A 19,924-nucleotide genomic window follows, 5' to 3' on the forward strand; every position below is an offset into this window, starting at 1 on the left:
TCTGCATTTGTAAGAACTTGTTTTGTTTTTAGTGTGGCAGCATGTGCACTTTGGAAATCCCTACCTATTGACATCATGTAGGCACTGTTTAGGCACCTGCTAAAAACATTTTTGTTTAGATAAGGAAAAGAAGGCTGAATGCTGAAGAATTGATGCTTTTGAATTATGGTTGCTGGAGGAGACTCTTGAGAGTCCCATGGACTGCTAGAAGATCAAACCTCTCCATTCTGAAGGAAATCAGCCCTGAGTGCTCACTGGAAGGACAGATACTGAAGCTGAGGCTCCAATACTTTGACCACCTCATGAGAAGAGAAGACTCCCTGGAAAAGACCCTGATGTTAGGAAAGATGGAGGGCACAAGGAGAAGGGGACGACAGAGGACGAGATGGTTGGACAGTGTTCTCGAAGCCACCAACATGAGTCTGACCAAACTGCGGGAGGCAGTGGAAGACAGGAGTGCCTGGCATGCTCTGGTCCATGGGGTCACGAAGAGTCGGACACGACTAAACGACTAAACAACAACAACCACAACAACAACCAGGAATGTAGAATGTTACTGTATGTTTCAATCTGTTTTTAGCTTGCTCGTCTTATCTTTTGAATGTTTCAAAGAGGTTTTTTTTTTTTAACTGATGATTTTATTGTTCTATTCACTTTGTAAAAAGTTTTGAGGTTTGTTTGTTTCAGTCAAGCAGTGTGTGAAATTTAATGGAATAGAACAAAGAAATAAATCAATAAAAATGTTCTCCTGCCATCAATGCAAAACTTGTAAGTACATTCACCTCGTTCTGCCACACATATATAGAAAAGACTGTCCTCTTTGAGATGACCACAGCTGTATGCACTATTCCCTTTAAATAAACATAAGCTTTCAGGTTCAGGAGAACAGCCCCCTTCCACGGCCAGAGTTATAATTCACCTGCCAAGAGGCCACTTTTGTCTAATAGTGCCAGAGAACTCCGTAAAGCCCACGTGCTCAATGGAGAGACGTTGCTGACTCTATTATGGTGGCCTGAGCAAACTGTCGGCCTTCATTGCCTTCCTTATTAATCAAGGAGGTGTTGGCAAGTCTCCTGCCCGTCTCACACTCCCTGCCCAAGCTGATAAACTGATTAAGCTGAGACTCTTCAGGGATGGAGACTGGGGTGCCCTTTGCCTTCTTGTCTCTTTCAGAAAATGACTGTGTGTGTGTGTGTGTGTGGCGGGGAGGTGAATAAAGGACGAGCCCATTTAAAGCAGGCCCCTTTAGCTCCCCGTGTCCCTTAGGTAGGGACAGCAATCTTGCAGGTTGATCCATCCTTTAGTCGCTACATTGTGGTGTTCAAAGTCAGAAGCTGCAAACCCCTCGGCTGTCTAATTTTAGCAAGTGTTAACATTTTAATCACAGCAGAGGGAAAGTGAGCACTTGCTTAATTACTGCAGGTTAATGAAGTCGCCTGACTCTTTCACACCAGGAGACACAGCTCGGAACCAAATCCATTCTCTGCTCTTGCCTTTTGCAGCCTGAGACTATGCCTCTTTACTTACAAGTAAGTCCCTCTAAGTCCGACAAAGCTGGCATCCAGGTTCACACACATTCTGAAAACTCTCCTTCTCTGAATTTCTCCTGGTTTTATGGAGTTCTGAATCACTCAGTCTTCTTTTTGAAGTTAAACAGGCACCTTCAAATGTACTATTGCCCCTTTAAAACATTTAATAATAATAATAATAATAATAATAATAATAATAATAATAAAGAATGTTGCACCATATATATGCCTACTGGACTGTTTCGACCTATGGAACTGGCAAGGTTACACGGGCCACAGAAAACTCACTCTGCTTTTGTAAGAAATTTCTCTATTAGTTTTGCAGCACCTACATTCTGTTTAGGCACACCTGTTCTTATTGATAATTTTATTGCTCTACTAGCTGGCCCTGCCACGCATTGCAGTGGCTAATCCCTGTGACTGCCCCCACCCTGTCCCGATCTATGTCCTATCCTGTTTCCCGCCCGCCCCGCCCCCACGGCTCATCCCTGTGAATCCCCCAACTCTGTCCTGACCTATATCCCGTCCCCTCCTCTCCCCAACCCCCACCCAGGTGAGTCAGTACCTCCATTCAGCCTTGTTTGTAAAGGCTTCGGCCTAGTGGTGCTATTCCTACACAGTATTGTGTATGTTCCTTTCATGTCCACTGGAGGGCGCTAGGTTTTTAAGACAAATTCACGTTTTTACCTGTGTTAGGTGTGCGATTTGGAGACTTTAAGGTTCTGCAAACACTCTTGTATTGGCAAGGAACACTGTGTCGAAATTGGAGCAGAATCGGTCAAGCGGTTTCCAAGAAAAGTGGACTATAACAACCATGGCCCTTCTACATTTTTATATATATACTTTCTGCAAACTGCATTGAGTTGTTTGCTTTTACTATCAAGCGGCATATGAAGGTTATGGAATAAATAATAACAACAAAAAGAAGTCCGTTGAGTTGTTACAGCATCAGTGACCATATGCTTGAGCTGGTAGATGATTTCGTCTATCTGAGTTTCACCACAACCAGCAACCTCTCCAGTGACGCTGAGCTGGACAATCATATTGGTAAGGCAGCTACAGTAATGGCTCCCCTTCTCCATTTTGTGGGAGAATAAAATGCTAAAGTCCAATACCAATATGAAGGTCTACATACCATCCAACATTTCTCCAATGAAAATTGGGACACCCTATTTTTTTTTTTAATAATAATAATAATACTCTGCCCATCTGACTGGGTTGCCCCAGCCACTCTAGGTAGCTACCAACATATATAAAAACATAATAAATCATAAAACATTTAAAAACTTCTCTGTACAGGGCTGCCTCCAAAGGTCTTCTAAAGGTCTCCTTTGCTCAGGGGCCATATAACTCCATTTCTCCAATGAAAATAGGGACATTCTAAGAAAAGGCGGGACATTCTGGGATCAAATCAGAAACTGGGATGGCTTCTGTAAATCTGGGATTGTCCCTGGAAAATAGGGATACTTGGAGACCCTGGGTCTATGAGATCTATGAGGACACTTGGCCACCCTAGTACACTGTGGTCACATAAGGTTGCCAGACTCAATAGAGGACAGGACCTCTGTGCCTTTAATTGCCCTGCTCTCTTTTGAGTCTGGAAACCTTAAAGAAAAATCAGCAGACCCTTTGTTTAATTTCCAAGCAAAGGGGCTGCTGGTTTCTCTTTAAGGTTTCCAGACTCAAAAGACAGCAGGGCAATTAAAGGCACAAAAGTCCTGTCCTCTATTGAGTCTGGCAACCCTATGGTCACATGGTGAAAATGGCAACCCTACAGGCCAGGCAGAAGACAATTGGGACCATCCATAATGAACAGAGGCACTTGAAGAGCATTGTGGTGTGTGGCTGTCTGCCATGGGGAATGACAATATGGACAAAAACCTCCCTCGCTTGCTTGTTTCTTGAGTGGCATCTTTGAACCTTTGCAGCTTCTTAATGAAGGAAAAACTATTGGGGAGGAAATGCTTTTAAAATGGAGACCTTTCTGCGAGGTAAGGAGCCATTATCTCTCCGTATTCTGATCCTCATGGCTGAAATCCCAAAACTCCATTAAAGCGTTTCAATGCAGAGCACCTAGGCTGGGGGGGGGGCAATAACTTGTCTCTTTGATTTTAACAAATGGAGTTTTTCCAGGGACCAGGATTGGGAGATGGAGAATTCTGGAAGCCTTGTGTTTGTGTGGGAAAAGCTGCTGGACACATATAACAGTGCAGAGTGAGAGCACTGTGGTATAGTGGTTATAGCATCACCCTAGGACCTGGGAGACCAGGGTTCAAATCCCTACTCCACTGTGAAACTAAGGACTCAGCTACATAGCTGCAAATAAAACGCTTTTAATGTGTTGAAAAGTGCAATGTACAAATGTGCCACTAGATGGCGACAATGAGCTATGCAAAATTCAATGTAATTTTCAAAACATTTTAAAATAAAGCGTTTTCACAGCATTTGTTCTATGTGTGTAGATTCCACCTAACTGGGTGACCTTGGGCCAGTTTCTGCCTCTCAGTTTAACCTACCTCACAGGGTTGTTAAGGAATTAAATGAGGAGGGGGGGAACCATGGACACCACCTTGAGTTCCTTGGAGAAAAAAGCAGGATATAAATGCAATCATTCAATCAAATGCATGCTTGCCTACTCAAAAGCAAGCCCCATTGAGTTCAATTGTGATTGCTCTTGGGTAAGTGTGCACAGGATTGTGGCCTAAAGAGGGGCTGGCTAGTGAATAAGGGGGGACACAGGAAGAGAGTAGGTTGGACTAGACAATCCTTTTAGTCCTTTCAAACTCTGCAATCTATGAATGGCTTCACACTTGAAATAATATAACTTATTAGCTAGAAATAATATAACTTATTAGCTAACTAAAGTATGTTCTTTGCTGATTCCACTCAGTTTGAACCAAGAGGAGGGTGTGTGTGTCTGCAATTCTTGGAGGAAATGGAGGATAATAAATATGTGTTTTTGTTTTAACTATGAATTTTAAAATAAATTATGTGTTTGCAAATATTACCACTGGAGCCCAAGTTTTGCAGGAGCAAAACAAGCTCCATTCAAAATAAAAACAATTCATTCCAGTAGCACCTTAGAGACCAACTAAGTTTGTCATTGGTATGAGCTTTCATGTGCATGCACACTTCTTCACAGCTCATACCAATGACAGACTTAGTTGGTCTCTAAGGTGCTACTGGAAGGAATTATTTTATTTTGTTTCGACTACAGCAGACCAACACAGCTACCTACCTGTAACTAAAGTTCCATTCAATTTGCTCTCTTTTTTTGGCCTAGAAATCCTGTTCAAATCCCTGCATCCTTATTAAAAAGCATATCCCCATTAAGCACAAACTGAATTGAGCGACCTTTCAAAAATGGCTATATGAAGGATGTTCCAAATGGTCTGAAGCCAAATGGCACAAAAAGGCATTGGCCATGCTTGCTGCAGGGAGAGTTGTAGTTCATTAATATCTGCAGGATCGAAGATTCCTCACAACCAGTGTAGGGATGTGGGACCAAATGCACTTCTCCCAGTGTCCCCCAAACACAACACCTGCCCCTTCACTCCCATTCTTCATGTGTTCAGCACAGAGAACTAAAGGGAGATGCTGAGTACCCTCCCACCTTTGACTGGACACCTGAACGGTGGATGAATAGATGCTGCTCTGTGCTATTCTCCCAACCAACACCTGCTGTTATCTTGAACAGTCACACAGGTGATCCCATCCATGCCATGCCATCTCTGTGGGAACATGTGAATCAGCCTGGGATTGAGAGTTAAGAAGAGCCTGCTGGATCAGGCCACGGTAGCTACAAGAATATTAATCGCTATAAATTGGGAAGGAGAGAAAATTTGGTCAAAGCTGGAGTGGCAAAGTAAACTATTGGAATATTGGAATATATACGGTATATAACATCCTGATTTCACAGTGGCCAAATAGGTACCCCTTATGGGAAGCCAGTGACCAGGGCCTGAGCACAAGAGCCCTCTCCCTTCCTGTGGTTTCCAGCAACTGTATTCAGAAGCATAGCCATCAAGCCTAGTAGCCATTTACAGCACTTTCCTCCATACTTTTTTTCCAATTCCCTTTTAAAGCCATCTCAAGTCTTCTAAGTTGCAGAATCTGCTCTCTTCCTGCTATATTCCCATCAGGCATGCCAACTCTACGGGGCTGAGGCTTCTACAACCACCCCATGTCTATTGGCATGGGGCTCAGCCAGGGCCGTCTTAAGGTCACCGGGCGCCCTGGTGAAGGGATCCCTCGGGCGCCCCCCCACTCTTTAAAAAAAATGAAAGCTCTTACCTGGTGTGCCAGGTGGCGGGGGGGAGCCTCATGGCAGCCCCCACGCCTCACAGCGGGGCTGCGCTGTGCCGGAGGCCGCCTGCCTGTCCGATGCCAGATTGAGTGGGGGAGGGGGCGCTGCTGCTCCGCACGGATCTTCCTCCCTTCTCCCAGAGGGCCGGGCCTTCCTGGCCGTCCCCCACGACTCCGGCGCTTGCTGGGTCCACAGCCGTTTCCTTACGCCAACAGGGGCTGCATTCCTTCCCGCCAACAGGGTGCTGCGTTTCATTGGTAGAGGTGCTGCCATGTGGCGCCGCCTCTACCAATGAAACACTACCAATGAAATGCAGCACCGGGATGAGGGATGACCCTGGCGCTGCAGAGCGGAACAGGGTCCTAGTGCCCCTGTTCCGCTCGCTTACGTCCCTGCTCCCCCGGCGCGGCTGGTGGAGGGAAAAGGGAGGCCGCCACGCAGCTCCCCCACTTGCTGGGGTGCCCCTCAGCCCCCCTGATCGTCCAGGCGCCGTGGCGCAACACGCCACTAGAGTCAATGGGCGAGCCAGGCCTGGGCTGAGCCCTCTGAATCTCATGGATGAAGCCTGACAGGATGTTGCCCAGGGCCTCACAACATCTCCAGAAGCTGTGTGGCCTGGTGGGATGTTGCCCTGGGCCAACCAGCATGACCTGGTGTGTGATGGTCGCATTAGGAGGAGGCCTGCCTGGCCTCTCCTGATGTGACCATCATTGAGTACACATACAGCCCCCACAATGTTGGACACAACTTGTCACCTGTGACGCCTATTCAAAATGTGTCTCCTAGTATCTCATCACTCTGCCCCTACCCCAGGATAAAACCAGCATGGTTGGTAATAGGTTCTACTTTTCTTAATAAAGGTGTGGTGGGGTTGGAAAGCTCAAGAATGACAGCACTGACATTGATGTTCATCTTTTGTTCAGAGACCCGTTTTGCTAAATCCGTCACATTTAGTTAATTGGAGATTATATATATATATATATATATATATATATATATATATATATATATATTCTTCATTATGGCTTTGCTTTTCTGGGTTACTGCATTTCCAACATGTTAAAAATCAGGCCAGATAGCAAATTTTCATCACTTGTGTAAAGAGGAAGAATGCCCTTGGGTCTGCTTTCAATCTTACTCAAGGCTTGCTTTGTTTCCTCTTAGCTATACTCTGCTCTCAAAGCTCCGAAAAGGCAAGGACATGTGGGAGGGATGGCTGCGAAAGCAGCGGGGTGAGGAGTAGAAAAATCTATTCATAAACCTCCTGGCAGTCTTCAGGTGAAATGTAAGGGGACCCAACTAATCAGGCAATGCCTGCTTTAAATAAGCAGGATAAGAACTTTTAGAGAAGGCAGAATATGCTTTGTTAAGACGCACAATATAGCTCACGGGGCATTTTCTGCTAATTAGCACATGTCTACATTACTTATCTACCCACCCACCCCCAAAACAAAAAACCCTTGTTTACACATTACATTGTACCCAGGTTCAAGCTGCCTCTACACATCTACCTGGAGAGATGTTGGGATTAGAACCTGTAACCTTTTGCATAGACCACTGAACTAGCAATGCTCTTCCCCATTAGATGAAGCTGCAAAATTCACAATACCAGCAAGGACAGTTCAGAGGATCACAAGACTACTCTTTCCTGCAACATCCTTGAATCTGATGAACCTTTAATAAATTTCCCTCCATCCTTCTTCTCATCTATATTTTAAACCTCCTTGTGGGTAAAGATAAAATTTATGGCCCTTAGAGGGATGTTAATTGAAATTAAGTGCAAACAAGATTGTGTGTGTATCTATATATACACATCATCCCATCCCATCACTTAATGGCTTTTTAGAAAATCACCTTTCACCTCTCTGTTCGATATCTGCCAAAGACTCCTTCACTCTCCTCTGTCTTCAAGATGCTGCCTTATTTCCTTCTGAGATCAGCTGCTCTGCTTGGTCTTCTGCCTTCAGGCACTGCTTAAAAGGTACGGGGGGGGGGGGGAGAGCTGTCTCAGTCATGTTAATTTTGGAAACACAGAGGAAAAACTGGAAAGCATACAGTGTGTGTGTATAATTTCTCTTTGGGCTTCTTCCAGGCTTCTAAAAAGTCTGTTTCTTGGGGGAAAGCGGGGGAAATCTAGTGTGGGATGAGTCTAGGACATCTACCCTGACCACTGGTCCTGTTGGCTAGGGATGATGGGAGTTGTAGTCCCAAAACATCTGGAGGGCCGAGTTTGCCTATGCCTGGTCTAGGAACTGAACATTCAGAAGGCAAATGCCCTTTAGCGCTAAGCCCATCAACTCTCTAGTGTTGGGGGCTTCTGAGTTTGATTAAGAACATGTATGTAATGCACACAGAAGGTCCCAGATTCAATCCCAGCATCACCAGGTATGGTTAGGAAAGAGTCTTGTCTGAAACCCTTGAGAGCCACTGCCGGTCAGTCTTGACAATATTGAGCTAGATGGACCAGTCGTCTGACTTGGCAGAAAACAGCATTCTGTGTTCAACTGCAGCATCTACAACTCAGCAGTGGAGCACCAGCTTTGCATGTAGAAAACTCGTTCAATATCTGACATCGCCAGGTTGGGCTGGGAAATAAAACACATTTGTCAATTTTGTGCTTGTTTTTTCTCTGTGTTTCGTTTTCCAACTTTAAGCTCCATTTGCAACATTTTTGCATCAGTTTGCATATTTCTTTTGTTAAAAAGCCCTTGCCAGAAATTTGTCAGCATTTTCGTGTGCATTTCTCCTAATATATACATTTTCCAAAACAATATCCCCTCGTACAATGCATTTGTATGTCATTTTCAGCAATTTATCCATTTTTACACACACTCACTCCTAATAGACACATTTTTGTATGTGACTTTTGATTGGAGAACTGCACAGCAAAGTTTAGGGAAGTGCAAGTTAACAGCACACCTGCAATGAAGACTCAGGAAACCACAACTGTGGTGGAAAAGGTTATATTTATTCAAATATAACTACAGCACAGTGGTTCCCAATTGGTGGTCTGCGAACCCCCCTGGCTCCATGTCACTGTTCACATAACACAAACTAGCATAGAGATATCATTTATTTATTTTTCAAAAGTAGGGGGTCCAGATTTTGAAAACCAGTGGGTCTACAGTTGGAAACCGCTGGCATAGTGGATCTGCAAACAACCGAATATGCATAATTATGAAAAAATGTATTATAGCCCAGGCAGGGAAGTTCATTAAGGCAGGAGAAACTGGGTCCCTCCTCACTCCTGGGCATCATTTCAGAATCCACCTGTGGCCTCACAGCAAAGGAATGAAAGGAACGCTTCGTCCTTGGGTTTGTGAACCTAACAAGTGTGCCATGGCCTTGCCATGTCAGGGTTCACTCTGGGGTGTCTGCCAAGCTTAAAGGGCATCTGAAAGGACCCACAACAAAGGTGGCAAAGGAGACAAAGAGTGCCTTTGACCTAATAGCAATTGGGCAGAAAGCCAATTGAACTGTTCCAAGAATAAGACTCCTGGCAGTATGGAGTAGGTAGAAAAGAGGAGTCCCAAGCCCAATCAGATGCTCCTCTCTAAATTCTTACTGAGCCCTCAAACAGGCAATTAGCAAAGTCCAGACTGGACAGGGAGGGAGGATGGATGTGGCAAAGAGAAGTGTTGAAGGTTTGGGGTGGAGCCAGCTTATAAAGCCCGGCTTCTTTCCTTTCCTGATTGGCCCAATAGCCTGCTTGGCCCTTCCCTAACTTCTCCCCAGATGTCAGGCTTCAGGGAATCTGATCCCCCTCCCTCATGGCAGGGTGTCAGCAATGGAAAGACAAGAAGTTCTTATCTATGTCTTTTTATTCAATATTCACAGAGAGAGGCATAGAAATGCAGCCTCTTTGGGTCATTGCATTGCTCCGAGTAATCTCCTCCCCCTTCCCTTCTCAGTCGTCAACAGCACACCCCTTACTGTGGCTGCCTAGGGCTAATTGCCTCTTAGCTCTCTGCTCTCCTACTTTAATTGGTCTCCGGGTTCTGGGAGAAGGGGGGTCTGGAATGCTCTCTAGTGATAACGTGTAAGCCAGCTGTTCCTGCTCTGCTTCTCCCATTATTTCCCAGCTTTGCCCCTCTTCTATCTCTGAGCTGTGACCCTCTGCAAACCACCATTGTAAATCTATACTGTCCTCCTCTTCTCAGGAAGGTTCAGGAGAAGGGGGAGGCAGTCTCCACCATTCCTCCTCCGATGTCCAGTCCCTGACACCAGAGCAAAACCATTCTGAGTCTTCTGCCCAGGGGAGTTGGGGTGTGCAGGTGGGGGCAGCATTGTAAAAGGATAGCTGTGTTTCAAGAGGTGTGAAATGTACAGGTTTGCGTTGAAATGAATACACTCATTCTCCCTGTTCCGAGTTCAGTCTTGAATTCTCTGTGTGGGCCTTTGACTTGCTGGCTTTCACATGTCCTCGCCTTTCCAGACATGGATGTTTATTGCTCTTCAGCTGCTGGCCATCTGCACCACTTGGCAGAGAGCTTCCTTGATTGCAGCAACAAGTGTCCCCCTCTCCGCCCTCATCAGTTATGACCACCAGTTATACAATGACCCATCTGGAAGCGCCCCGACTTGTTGGAGACATTCAGCATTTATTTATCTTTCTCATAACTTGAAGTTGCTTAAATCTCTAAAAATACTTCTGTGATTCACCAGGCTGTTGAAAAGTGAAGGCTAGAAAAATCCAGCCAGCTACCTCACCATATTAGTGTCCTCCTCCAGATCATGCTGTTTCTCCTCAACAAGTCCTATTATTACATAAATTTCATATTAGATTTCTGTATATATATATATACCGATATATATATATATATATATATATATATATATATATATATATGAGAGAGAGAGCTCTTTAGGAGTTTTTGAAGAGAAGCAACAAGCTGTTGAGACTGGTGGTTGTTTTTGATGAATTTCTAGTGTTACCGTGATGGGACAACCTGTTGATACCACCTGGACAGGGGTCCAAGGTAGAAATTGCACACATAAAGAAGACTCAAGACAATATAACTGTGGTGAAAAAAGGGTTGTATTTATTGAAATATAACAACATGAAAGCTCTGCAAACAACAATGAAATGGAAGAAAGCAAATCAACACAGTTCAGGCAGGAAAGTTCCCTAAAGAAGGAAAGGTCAGCTCCCCGCCCCCACGCCCATCTCCTGGGCTTGTGTCCAGGCTCTGCTTGTGCCCCCACCCCACCCCCATCGGCAGAAAGACAACAAGGAGGGAACCAGTTCAGCTTCTCTAGGAATGGAGTTCCAAAGCCTGGAAGCCTGGAAGCAACCCCCACATCCACATAAAGTGTGCCTGTGAGGGTGGCAAGACTAAGAGAAGGGTTTCCCCTGAAGATATCAGAGCCTGGGCAGGTTTGTATGAGGGGAAACAGTCTTTCAGATAGCCTGGACCTAAGCTGTATATGGCTTTATAGGTCAAAACCAGCACTTAATTGTGCCCAGAAACAGACTGGTAGCCAATGGAGCTGTTGGAACAGGGAGCACTTTGCTCAAGATGTGTGGGGTATAAATAGTAAACTCATCATTTTGGAATGGGACATCCCTGTTTTCATTGGAGAAATGTTGGAGGGTATGGTGTCACCTCTGGAGTGATGTCCCTGTCCCTGTAGCATCTGACGTCCAAGTGATAGTGCCATTTCCAAATGTGTTTAGTTCAAAGGTATTGTGGTGTACATGTGCCAACAGTTTAGGATTTAGAGGTGTTCATTTATTTGGGAGGCTAGTTGCTTCTTAGAAATCAATATCTTGTGGACATGCCCTGACGGAGCAGAGGGAGGCCTAGGATTGCCGAACAAGCTGTTGGCTGACTCTTGCTTCAAATGCCTGCCTGTCTTCATTCCGTGGGTGTACATTTATGGATCCAAACTCATTACAGGTAGCAGGGTGGGAAAGGCCCACACCTGGACCCCTGGAGAGCCTGCTGCCAGTCAAAAGCAGCCAGCACTGGAGGAAGACATGTCAGTGATCTGTCCAACTGTAATTCAGCTCCAAGGTGGCAAAGGGAACAAAAACAATTTCGTGCATTCGACGTTCTGTTTCAGGATTAATCGAGAAGCCCCCGTGGCTACTTTCAACTCGACAAGCTGAGAAGCTGGAGAAGTATAAAGCAGGCAATTGGGTCTCCATGTTACTTAGTCATACCTTAGAAATGCATTATTCAGGACTGTAGTAGCAGAATAAATCCATTGCACCATTAATGTCCAGTTTCTATGCCAGTTTAAAAATGTGCCATTGCAGGAGAGGGCAAGGAGGGAAAAGAAATTAGATTAGAATTACTAATTTTTGTTGCTGTTGAGAAAAGTAGAGGAAGCAGGATGCACTGGCCATTAAGAACAAAATGCATTCTGCTAGGCAATCTAGGGTGTGTTTTTTTCCTGGCTGAGGGGTGGTGTGTGGGTCCTCACAGTGGTGCAGTGGGGTGGGCCATAAGCCATTCAGAGTGGTATCCAACTAAGACCCACTCAGAGTAGACCCATTGAAATTATTGGGCCAACGTGAATTAAGTCCATTTATTTCAATGGGTTTACTCCAAATAGGTTTACCACTGGGATACAACCCACAGTTTGGTTTGTGGTTGGGTCTTCTTAATGTATCAGTCATGTACTCTTGATACTGACTTGCACTGATTTGGACTGATCTGAGCTTTGACTGAGTTGGGTTGAGGCAGCCTTGGATTGCCTTGGGTACAGTCTTGCTGGTTTGGGGGGTCTGCTTCACCAGCATGCTCATTGTAGGGAAGCAGAGCCCAGCAGGATCGAATCCTTCACTCACCAGCTGTTTAAAAGAATCAACAACCTTAATTAAACATCAGCTCTGCCATCTGAATTTATTCAGGTCTGGATCCGGGTCAGGTCAGGTGTTGGGGCCAATCTGGGGCTCTGCAATGGGGCTCTGCACCAGGTTGGGGAGGATAATGCACAGTCCTAATGAACAATTGTCATAGCAATGATGCAAAATCCATTGACTGATCAAGGGCTTCAAAGCCAGCATCTGAGAGCATCTTCTGGGCCATTAAGTAATTGTGTTGATGGGAGGAGGTCTCTGTCTAAGATTCACCACAGTCATTATAATCCTGATCTCAAACCTGCTGTAAGAAAACCAGTCTCGCTCAAATAATAAGATGTTTACCATATTGAAAATGCAAAACACTCAGGTGGTGTTTTTTTGGGGGGGGGGGTGTCAAAGTTGCCAACAGGATGTTTCATCTCCAGGGAATCACTGTTCGTGCAAACAAGGAGACCAGAAACCAACTCAAAATGATATCTATACAGGCTCCAAATGGGGAAATCAGAGTGTTTGTTTCATAGCAGCAATGGGTTGGAACTGATGCCTGCTATGTGGAGAGGCAACTCTCCAAGGTACTGGAGTGAAAGAATGAAAGAGAAGGGGAGAAATAGGTTTTCTATGCAGATCAGATGTTTCTAATTCTCAGAACACTGCAGCAAGGGGATGTAAGTTGGAGGGAACATACTATCTCCCTGTTCCCTGAAGGCTTTTAGGGAAAAGCCAAACACCATCTGTCAGAGATATTTTAAGCATTCCTTCCCCCTGCCTCTGAAATTATTGTTGTTGTTGCAGTGGTGGATAGTCCATTATAGTTAATGGGGAAGTGTCCCACCAACCTCATTCTCCTCTCAGCTAGCCTTCCACCTTCCTGCCCTTTTACTTACAAGCAACATGGGGGTGGGCACTGTCTGTCAGTAACTGGTATTAAGAGGCATACTGCCTTTGCTACTGGAATGAATATAGTGATCATCAAGAGGCCAAAAGAATGACCACCAACACATATCATTGAAGTTAATACCATAGCTTAGCTGTAAAAACGTAAGAACACAGACGAGCCAATCAATGACCCATCTAGTCTGACATCTTCTTCTCACAGTGGCCAGCCAAATGCCTGTGGAAAACCCTCAAGCTGGCCAGAAACTCTCCCCTTCTGCAGTTTCCAATAAAGGGGGTTCAAAGACACACTGCCTCCAACAGTGGCATCAGAGCATAGTTATCATGGGCATCACTGCCTCCTGTGGGAGGGAGTTCCATAATTTAACTATGCGCTGCATGAAGAAGTAATTTCTTTTAGCTGTCTAGAATAATCATTCAATGTGCTGACAACATGGCATGCATCTGATTTCCATGACTTCCAGTGTAAACTTACATGATCTCAGACTGATGCGTAGATGGGAATATAATTATCCACCAGATCTTGCATTTCTCAATACACTACTTGGCTAGGGGAAAGAATGTAGCAAAATGTTTATTCTCTGATAAAATAACATTTAGAAATGCATGTGTTTGAGATAAGACACTTATTTAAATGCAATTTTTGTGCCTTAAAAATGTAGATTAATGAGGAAATGGGATGGAACAGCCCTATGAATAAGTAGAACTGAAATTGACTAGCACCAGGAATGAACCAATTCATCCATCTCTCAGGTCTGCCTACACAGAACTTTCAAGGCTTCCTTCCAAGATGTAAGAAATTAGGAGAGATCTGAAGCGAAACTGATAGAGAAGGAGAGGTCAGTTTGCTTCTTAATTCAATTGTTTGTCCAAGATTATCTCCCTCACAATGACTAATGCTTCTTCTTCCTCCTTCCTCCCAGTTGTTAGGGAACATTAGCTGCAAATATGGGGTTCATACAGGTCAAGCTGGGAAGCCTTAATCCACTTATAGCAGATAGAATCCATGGGGTATCCAGAGCACTGTCCTGTTGTGTTGGATGAGTTTCCATTAGTAAGGCTCAAGGATGTGAACAAGGTGCTTGGATCAATCAGGGAGACCACTTGAGCTCTGGACCCTTGCCCCTCTAGACCAGGGGTAAGCAACCTAAGGCCCAGGGGCCAGATCCGGCCCAATCGCCTTCTCATTCCAGCCCGCGGATGGTCCTGGAATCAGTGTTTTTACATGAGTATAATGTGTGCTTTTATTTAAAATTCATCTCTGGGTTATTTGTGGGGCATAGGAATTCGTTCTTCATCCCCCCCCCCAAAAAAAAATAGTCGGGCCCACCACATGAGGGATAGTGGACCGGCCCCCTGCTGAAAAAGGTTGCTGACCCCTGCTCTAGACTGATAAGAACTAGCAGGAAAAAGGACAGTTATCTGGACCAGGGAGGGGACTAATGTCTCCTTGCAAGAGGGTGTGGTCCCTGACTGTTTGAAGGAGGAAGTGGTAAAGCCATTCCTCCAGAAACCCTCCCTGGATTTGGAAAATCTAAGAAACTACTGGCCAGTTTGCTAATCACCTCCTCTTGGGCAAGATTCTTGAGCAGGTGGTTGCGGACCAAATCCATGCGCCCTTGGAGGAAACTGATTATGTATTTTGTGTTTTTTATCTTGTATTTTTATGTTGTGACGCACCCTGAGATCTACAGATGAAGGGCAGTATACAAATTTAATAAATCACCATCATCATCCTTTGTAACCAGTGCTGTTTCATCTTGTGGGGAAAAATGCATCACAGTTTTGGACTGCGGTCTTTGCAGAAATTACTAAAATAACCGGACAGCAGCTATCAAAATCTCTGGAACTAGCCCCATTAAACTTTTTTCCACCAACACAACATTGGAAAAGGTCAAGTAAAGTCTCTTATTTGCTACCTTCTTGCAGCTGCCTGGCTAGTTCTTGCTCAATATCTAAAGGGCACCATGTTAGCTTATTGGTATAGTTTTCCTGGTAGTGATGTATGGAAGTGAGAGCTGGACCATTAAGAAGGTTGGTCACCAAAGAACTGATGCTTTTGAATTATGGTGCTGGAGGAGACTCTTGAGAGTCCCATGGATTGCAAGAAGATCAAACCTATCCATTCTGAAGGAAATCAGCCCTGAGTGCTCACTGGAAGGACAGATCCTGAAGCTGAGGCTCCAATACTTTGGCTACCTAATGAGAAGAGAAGACTCCCTGGAAAAGACCATGATGTTGGGAAAGATGGCAGGCACAAGGAGAAGGGGACGACAGAGGATGAGATGGTTGGACAGTGCGAAGCTATCAACAGAAGTCTGACCAAACTGTGGGCGGCAGTGGAAGACAGGAGTGCCTGGCGTGCTCTGGTTCATGGGGTCGCGAAGAGTTGGGCATGACTAAATGACTAAACCACAACAATACAAGAACAGGACCTTGGATAGCTTCAATAGGGCACTGCTGCCCTAAGCCTTCTCCACCCTAAGGCTGCTACAGGAGATGCAGCCTCTGCTGGGAACTAGAGTGCAATGAATCATTAAGCTGACTACTTGGAATGTGATAGGTTTTGCCTCCCTGGACATACCTGCTGAGTGGTTAAAGGGACATCAACTTACTTTTAAGTCTTTGGCTTCTGCAGGGCTGTGGGAGCAAAGGTCCTTCAGGGAGCTCATCCTCTGAGTCAGAGGCAGGGATGTTGGAGGATTCAGGGAAAACTCTTCTTTCCATAGCACATTATTAAGCTAGGGAACTCACCAGTTGCCTTGACAGCCATCTCTCCCATTGGTTTGCTAAACCCTCTTTCAAAGCCACTCAAGTTGGTGGCCTTCACTGCCTTCTGTGGGAATGAATGCCATAGTTTAACTCTGCACTGTGTGAAGGACCTTCTTTTATCTGTCTCAAATCTTCCAAAATTCAGCTCCATTGGGTGTCTAGTGTTTTGAGAGAGGGAGAGATAAGCTTTCCTCTATCCACTTTCTCCCTGTGATGCTTGATTTTGTGTTTAGACAGTGCTGAACTAGATGGACCTGATGCCATTCCCCTCCCCCATAAAATGTCCTCAAAGTTCTCCCTCTAGCCTCTTTGATCCCCCTCCGAAACTGCCAAAAAAAGTGCAACCCCCTCAGCCCAGCACTGGTTACGACTCCTTGTTGACTATTTAAGTGTGCTAACTGTTGCATCGTTGCATTGCTTGCATCTCCCTGTATCAAAGCCAGACTTGCCTCTGCAAAACATCTGAAATAGCCCTTCTGGGGACTTACCTGCTGTTCTCCTGGAGTGGAACATTGTTAGGTGTTGGAAAGGAGACTGTCCAGCAGCAAAGTTTCTAGCTGTCTTACTTACAGAATCTCAGTGGCTGACTGTTTTAAATAATTGATGTTCCATTCTCTGCAGCAGGACTGATTTCTAAATCAGGTTTTGTGAATGCGAAGGGAGGGGGGGAATCAGGAACACCCTCCCGCACACTTCAATTATTACATTTTATCAGCTCCTTGTTTAGTTTGCCTGTATGTTTTCCCTTAGCTGCAGCCTGGTCGCAAGATGGATCTGGCAAAGCAGAATAAGGGGGGAAATCCCCAAAACCTTGTGATAAACCCATAATGTAATTTGCATAAGGAAATTACACATTTCCTGGGATGGTTAATTAGAACGCCTTTGTTCTTTTATTTTTATGAATCATTCATGCTTTCTTATCAGCTTGAAAGGCTGCTTCACAAATGTCAACATTAGGATTTTTGCTTCTTTCTCCATTGCCACCCACCCCACCCCCTCCGGTCACCCCTCCTCCAGCTGCTCCCCCAGTACCATGAAACACATTGAATAAGAAGGTAAATATATGTTTAATTTTATCCCATTTAATTTTCACTGGATGCATGTTAATTTCAGGAGAACAACATTGCGGGAGAATTCTCACTTTATTTATAGAACCAGCTATAACTCGGAGGCATGACTAGACTGGAGATAAGATGTAACAGCTGATACCCAAACTGTAAAACAGTCCATCAGACTGCTAGAAAGTGGTGGTTCTGTGGGGGACCCTGGGGGCAGGGATCAGAGATAAATTTGGTTGGTTCGTCTTGTGAGGTTTTCCTGCAGAAAAATGAAATAAAATAATCTATTAAACATCAAAAGCCTCCCTAAACAGGGCTGCCTTCAGATGTCTTCTAAAAATCTGGTAGCTGTTTTTTTCTTTGACATCTGATGGGAGGGCGTTCCACAGGGCGGGCGCCACCACCGAGAAGGCCCTCTGCCTGGTTCCCTGCAACCTGGCTTCTCACAACGAGGGAACCGCCAGAAGGCCCTCGGTACTGGACCTCAGTGTCTGGGCAGGACGATGGGGGTGGAGACGCTCCTTCAGGTATACTGGACCAAGGCCATTTAGGGCTTTAAAGGTCAGCACCAACACTTTGAACTGTGCTTGGAAACGTACGGGGAGCCAATGTAGATCTTTCAAGACCAGTGTTATGTGGTCTCGGTGGCCGCTCCCAGTCACCAGTCCAGCTGCCACATTCTGGATTAGTTGTAGTATCTGGGTCACCTTCAAAGGTAGCCCCACGTAGAGCGCATTGCAGTAGTCCAAGTGGGAGATAACCAGAGCATGCACCACTCTGGCGAGACAGTCTGCAGGCAGGTAGGGTCTCAGCCTGTGTACCAGATGATAGACAGCTGCCCTGGACACAGAATTGACCTTCTGAAGTCTTGAGCTCTTGTTACTGTTCTGAACTCCAGGACCTTGTCCCATGTTCTCAGATGGGATTTATTGTCACGGCTGTAGTAAGAGCAACCAAATTAGAATCTGCTTTGAATCTGTCATTGAGTTCATACCATAATCTTTGTTAGGAGTCCAGCAAGCCCTGCTAGTCTCTTTCCACCTGGCCTGGGAGGGCTCTGGGGGCCTGATTGACTCTGCTTACACAAGCTGAGGAGGCTGAAAAAGTGGGAGACCATCTTTGTTGTATGTCCTGCTCAGGGTGCCCAGCTGCTCTTGGGGTGAGATACTGTTTTGTGAAATGTAGCTCTTTCAGAGAAACTTACTCATCATTGTAGAGCTGTCTGCAGAAGTACAAAAAAAATGCCAGATTTGAGGATGTATGACTTTAATTTATTTCATTTGTTAATAGCAATACAGATGCATTTTGTCCTCCTGAATTGTAGCAGGCTCTCTAGATGGCTTATCTCAATTCTGCTTCCTAGTCTGTTAACAAAATCTGTAGGTATATTCTGCACTCAGATTTTTTGGACTTGCAGCATGTTCAATATATAGGCTGTACTTGTCATTCAATGTTTCTGTCTTTAGCACTATGGAAGAAGGTTATTTCATTCTATGTTTTATGTTAAAAAACGAAAAAACTTTATGTCTTTCTTCAAATAACAATAATGGAAATAACTAATTTTTGCTGTTCTTATTATTCTTTTGTATCTTTATTTGTTAGATCTTGTTATGACTTATGTGGAAACCATTTAATTTTACTGTATACTTATTGGCATGCTTTATTTATTGTATGTGATTACTTTTGTTATGTAAATCTTTTTGTTTCATAAGCTCCCTTGACCATAGTTTAACTATGGAAAGGTGGCAAACATGTAAATGATGATGATCATCACAAAATCATAGAATTGTATAGTTGCAAGTAACCCTGTGTCATCTAATCCAAACGGTTGCAATGCAGGATTCACAGCTATTGCTGAATATGATAAAGGCTTTCTACGTTACTACCAGTTGTTTTTAGCCAGGTAGATTCTGACACCTGGGTTAAAAGAGGTTCCTGGAATTGTTGTTGTTGTTGTTGTTGTTGTTGTTGTTGTTGTTGTTGTTGTTGTTGTTGTTTAGTCGTGTAGTCGTGTCCGACTCTTCATGACCCCATGGACCAGAGCACGCCTGGAATTTGTATGATTCTATAAATGTTTTGAGAAGTCAGCTCCCACAGCACAAGCAAACTTTCACTCATTTCCTGGTCCACCATTGGGAGAAAGTTCCTCACAAAGGTCTGCTGGAGAAAATCTCTCTCTCTCTCTCTCTCTCTCTCTCTCTCTCTCTCTCTCTCTCTCTCTCTCTCAGCTCTGCTCAATCAATCACTTACACCGACAGCTTGAAGATTACAGCTACCATGAGTCCAGTTTGTCATGGGAGAACTCCAGGGAGGAATTCAAACTGATGCATTAAAAGATTTCCATAGCAACTAGGACTTCTGGGAATTCCTATAACCCTGCGCTTGGAAGCAGAATGAGGACTTTTGCTGAAGCCTTCTGAGCATCATGATAAAAATGGAGGAGAGATTGGGGAAAGCACACAAACACACACACACATCTTCATTAGTTTGCAAAATGCCTTCCAGGCATAACATATAATAATGTTTGATTAATATCGAGCAATCTGTCACTGAT

Source organism: Zootoca vivipara, chromosome 6 (genome assembly GCF_965207765.1).
Source record: "Zootoca vivipara chromosome 6, rZooViv2.hap1.1, whole genome shotgun sequence".
NCBI lineage: Eukaryota > Metazoa > Chordata > Lepidosauria > Squamata > Lacertidae > Zootoca > Zootoca vivipara.